Here is a 5,401-nt window from a genome sequence, read left to right on the forward strand (position 1 = left end):
TATTTTAACTCCACTTGATTTAAAAAAAAAACCAAAAAACCCCAAACTTGAATTGGGAGTGCTTTGCCCCATGTTCTAATTTACAAGCTGCTTTCTGGCTTGCTTCCGTGCCTGGCTGTAAAATACAGGCACACACACACACATTCTGCCCTCCCCCCAGCTACTGTTAAGTTTATCTTGTTTTATTTATTTACTTAAGAAATTTGCAAAATGCCTTGAATTGGATTAAATCCGGTTTAGGAAGAATGTTTGGCGTTGCATCAAATTTTGCAGCATTGGCATTTATTGATTTTTTTTTTTTTAATTTTAGTTACTATTATTTGAAGAACCATTCCTGTTTCCTCATCTGTTCTAAAAAATACTGTAGCTACTGGAAAAATTTGAGCAACAAAAAGAGAAGCGGCCTCCCCCCCTTCGCCTCTCCCCCCCCTCTACTCCCTCCCCCTTCCCTCCTTTCTTCCCTTCTTTCCTTTCTTTCCTTCCCCCCCTTCCCCCCCTTCCCCCCTTCCCCCCTTCCCCCCTTCCCCCCTTCCCCCCTTCCCCCCTTCCCCCCTTCCCCCCTTCCCCCCTTCCCCCCTTCCCCCCTTCCCCCCTTCCCCCCTTCCCTTCTTCCCCCTTCCCTTCTTCCCCCTTCCCTTCTTCCCCCTTCCCTTCTTCCCCCTTCCCTTCTTCCCCCTTCCCTTCTTTCTTTCTTTCTTTCGCACACACCGCACGCACACATGCACACCCTCTTTCTCGCGCGTGGGCCATTGCTCTCTCGCGCGCGCTGGCTCTTGCCCCCTCTCTCTCGCGCGCGCCAGCTTTTTGCCCCCTCTCTCTCTTGCACGCATGCCGGCTCTTGCCCCCCCCCCCCCTCTCGCGCGTGCCGGCTCTTGCCCCCCCTCTCTCTCTCGCACGCGTGCCGGCTCTTGCCCCCCTCTCTCTCTCTCGTGCGCCGGCTCTTGCCCCCCCTCTCTCTCGCGCGCGCTGGCTCTTGCCCCCCCTCTCTCTCTCTCGCGCGCGCTGGCTCTTGCCCCCTCTCTCTCTCTCGCACGCGCGCCGGCTCTTGCCCCCTCTCTCTCTCTCGTGCGCCAGCTCTTGCCCCCCCTCTCTCTCTCTCGCGCGCACTGGCTCTTGCCCCCTCTCTCTCTCTCACACACGCCGGCTCTTGCCCCCTCTCTCTCTCTCTCTCGTGCGCGCCGGCTCTTGCCCCCTCTCTCTCTCTCTCTCGTGCCCCGGCTCTTGCCCCCTCTCTCTCTCTCGCGCGCACGCCGGCTCTTGCCCCCCCTCTCTCTCTCTCTCTCGCGCCGGCTCTTGCCCCCCTCTCTCTCTCTCTTGTGCGCACCGCCTCTTGCCCCCTCTCTCTCTCTTGCGCGCGCCAGCTCTTGCCCCCTCTCTCTCTCTCGCGCGCACTGGCTCTTGTCCCCTCTCTCTCTCGCGCGCCGGCTCTTGCCCCCCTCTCTCTCTCTCACACGTGCGCCCCGGCTCTTGCCCCCTCTCTCTTTCTTGCACGCGCCGGCTCTTGCCCCCTCCTTTCTCGCACGCGCGCCTTCCTTCTCTCTCTCTCTCTTTCTCGCGCGCGGGCTCTTGCCCCCCTCTCTCTCTCCCACACCTGCCCTCTCTTGCCCCCTCACCCTCTCGCATGCGCCCTCTCTCGTGCGCTCACTTTCTCGCATGCGTTCTCTCTCGTGCACTCACTCTCTCTCCCTCTCTCTCTTCTCTCTCTCCCTCCTCCTTTCTCCCTCTCCCCCCTCTCCCTCCCCTTTTCTCCCTCTCCCCCCTCCCTCCCCTTTTTTCCCTCCCCCTTCTCCCCCTTCTCCCCCTTCTCCCCCTTCTCCCCCTTCTCCCCCTTCTCCCCCTTCTCCCCCTTCTCCCCCTTCTCCCCCTTCTCCCCCTTCTCCCCCTTCTCCCCCTTCTCCCCCTTTCCCCTCCCCCTCCCCCTTTCCCCTCCCCCTCCCCCCTCCCCCTTCCCCTCCCCCCCTTCCCCCTCCCCCCCTTCCCCCTCCCCTCCCCTCCCCCCTCCCCCTTCCCCTCCCCCCTTCCCCCTCCCCCCTTCCCCCTCCCCTCCCCTCCCCCCCTCTCCCTTCCCCCTCTGCCCTCCCCTCCCCCCTTTTCCCCCCTTTCCCCTCCCCCCTTTCCCCTCCCCCCTTTCCCCTCCCCCCTTTCCCCTCCCCCCCTTTCCCCTCCCTCCTTCCCTTCTTCCTTTCTTTCTTTTCTTTCTTTCGCACACACACACGCACGCACGCACACCCTCTTTCTCGTGCGCGGGCCCTTGCTCGCTCTCTCGCGCGCGTGCGCCGGCTCTTGCCCCCTCTCTCTCTCTCTCTCTCTCTCCACGCGCCCCAGCTCTTGCCCCCTCTCTCTCTCTCTCTCTCACGCGCCCCAGCTCTTGCCCCCCCCCCCTCTCGCGCGCGCCCCAGCTCTTACCCCCTCTCTCTCTCTCTCACGCGCCCCAGCTCTTACCCCCTCTCTCTCTCTCTCTCTCACGCGCCCCAGCTCTTGCCCCCTCTCTCTCTCTCTCGCGCGCGCCGGCTCTTACCCCTCTCTCTCTCGCGCGCGCGCGCCGGCTCTTGCCCCCTCTCTCTCTCTTGCGCGCGCCAGCTCTTGCCCCCCCTCTCTCTCTCTGCGCGCGCGCCAGCTCTTGCCCCCCTCTCTCTCTCTCGCGCGCGCCGGCTCTTACCCCTCTCTCTCTCGCGCGCGCGCGCCGGCTCTTGCCCCCTCTTTCTCGCGCGCGCGCCCCGGCTCTTGCCCCCTCTCTTTCTCCCACACCTGCCCTCTCTTGCCCCCTCACCCTCTCGCATGCGCCCTCTCTCGTGCGCTCACTTTCTCGCATGCGTTCTCTCTCGTGCACTCACTCTCTCTCCCTCTCTCTCTCTCTCCCTCCCCCTTTCTCCCTCTCCCCCCTCTCCCTCCCCTTTTCTCCCTCTCCCCCCTCCCTCCCCTTTTTTCCCTCCCCCTTCTCCCCCTTCTCCCCCCTTCTCCCCCTTCTCCCCCTTCTCCCCCTTCTCCCCCTTCTCCCCCTTCTCCCCCTTCTCCCCCTTCTCCCCCTTCTCCCCCTTCTCCCCCTTCTCCCCCTTCTCCCCCTTCTCCCCCTTCTCCCCCTTCTCCCCCTTCTCCCCCCCCTTCTCCCCCCCTTCTCCCCCCCTTCTCCCCCCCTTCTCCCCCCCTTCTCCCCCCCTTCTCCCCCCCTTCTCCCCCCCTTCTCCCCCCCTTCTCCCCCCCCTTCTCCCCCCCCTTCTCCCCCCCCTTCTCCCCCCCCTTCTCCCCCCCCTTCTCCCCCCCCCTTCTCCCCCCCCTTCTCCCCCCCTTCTCCCCCCCCTTCTCCCCCCCCTTCTCCCCCCCCCTTCTCCCCCCCCCTTCTCCCCCCCCTTCTCCCCCCCTTCTCCCCCCCTTCTCCCCCCCTTCTCCCCCCTTCTCCCCCCCTTCTCCCCCCCTTCTCCCCCCCCTTCTCCCCCCCTTCTCCCCCCCTTCTCCCCCCCTTCTCCCCCCCTTCTCCCCCCCTTCTCCCCCCCTTCTCCCCCCCCTTCTCCCCCCCCTTCTCCCCCCCCTTCTCCCCCCCCTTCTCCCCCCCCTTCTCCCCCCCCTTCTCCCCCCCCTTCTCCCCCCCCTTCTCCCCCCCCTTCTCCCCCCCCTTCTCCCCCCCCCTTCTCCCCCCCTTCTCCCCCCCTTCTCCCCCCCTTCTCCCCCCCTTCTCCCCCCCTTCTCCCCCCCTTCTCCCCCTCCCCCTCCCCCTCCCCCTCCCCCTCCCCCCTCCCCCTCCCCCTCCCCCTCCCCCCTCCCCCTCCCCCTCCCCCTCCCCCCTTCCCCTCCCCCCTTCCCCTCCCCCCTTCCCCTCCCCCCTCCCCTCCCCCCTCCCCTCCCCCCCTACCCCTCCCCTCCCCCCTCCCCTCCCCCTCCCCTCCCCCTCCCCTCCCCCTCCCCTCCCCCTCCCCCTCCCCTCCCCCTCCCCTCCCCCTCCCCTCCCCCTCCCCTCCCCCTCCCCTCCCCCTCCCCTCCCCCTCCCCTCCCCCTCCCCTCCCCCTCCCCCTCCCCCTCCCCCTCCCCCCTCCCCCTCCCCTCCCCCTCCCCCCTCCCCCTCCCCCTCCCCCTCCCCCTCCCCCTCCCCCTCCCCCCTCCCCCTCCCCCTCCCCCTCCCCCTCCCCCTCCCCCCTCCCCCCTCCCCCTCCCCCTCCCCCCTCCCCCCTCCCCCCTCCCCTCCCCCTCCCCCTCCCCCTCCCCTCCCCCTCCCCTCTCCCCTCCCCCTCCCCCTCCCCCCTCCCCTCCCCCCCTCCCCCCCTTCCCCTCCCCCCCTTCCCCTCCCCCTTTCCCACTCCCCCTTTCCCACTCCCCCTTTCCCACTCCCCCTTTCCCCTCCCCCTTTCCCCTCCCCCTTTCCCCTCCCCCTTTCCCCTCCCCCTCCCCCCTCCCCCCCTCCCCCTTCCCCCTCTCCCCTCTGCCCTCCCCCCTCTCCCCTCCCTCTCTCCCCTCCCCCTCTCCCCTCCCCCCTTTCCCCTACCCTCTCTCCCCTACCCTCTCTCATTTCCTTCCTTCCTTCCTTCCTTCCTTCCTTCCTTCCTTCCTTCCTTCCTTCATTCCTCCTTTTTCTCTCTCTCCCTTCCACTACCCCATTTCCCCCTCTGCACTTGTGCTTCCAGGCACTGCAAACCTCTCGACAACAGCCGCTGTCTCTCTGCCCCCGTTGCCTTCCTCCGGCCTCCTGGCCCGCCCTGCCTCCCTCTGCGGGAGCTGCAGTATCTCCCCCCCCCCCCTTTGGAAGGGTAGTTTTCAACTTCCAAGTTAAAGCAAGGGTGGTTTTAAAATTGATTTTATTTTTCTTCAGGGTCAATTTCGTACTTTTTTTAAAGATCATTTCTGCATTTACCATGTCATTATCTCAGTGCTGCAGAGGACGTAGCAGGCAGAGCAGTGAGCGTGCCCCCACCGCTCTCGCCAACCGGCCTGTGCCAGGGAGCTGGCGCTGCTCGTGCACTGGGCTGAGGCACAACGCTGTCTTCGGAAACTCGCAGTTCCGCTTGCCCAGCTCTCTCGTTCAAGCATCATGTTATGCAGGCACAGGATGGAATGGCAGGGACAAGGGTTGGTGTGGGGAGGCTGAACTGCCGCATGTGCTGTTAGTTCTGAATAATCTGTAAGAGTGTTCTACATTTAGTAAACTTTGTAATGTGCTAAAACTTGGTTATGAGGTAACATTTGCAAAGAAGGGGTAATCTGTGTATTTGTTTTTGTAATTATTTGGTCCAATTGTTTTTTGTTGCGCCCTAAGTCCAGCTCACTGGGCAAATAATTGTTAAATCTTTATATTAAAACAAATAAATGCATTTTAAGGGATACTGTACAGTTTGTTTCATTCTAGACATACCAGACACTGTGTCTTGCTTATGACTTTTTAAAACTAGGTAGGAAAACTGAACTTGGCTTTCCA

The sequence above is a fragment of the Apteryx mantelli genome, unplaced genomic scaffold (assembly GCF_036417845.1).
Source record: "Apteryx mantelli isolate bAptMan1 unplaced genomic scaffold, bAptMan1.hap1 HAP1_SCAFFOLD_191, whole genome shotgun sequence".
In the NCBI taxonomy this organism is placed as follows: domain Eukaryota; kingdom Metazoa; phylum Chordata; class Aves; order Apterygiformes; family Apterygidae; genus Apteryx; species Apteryx mantelli.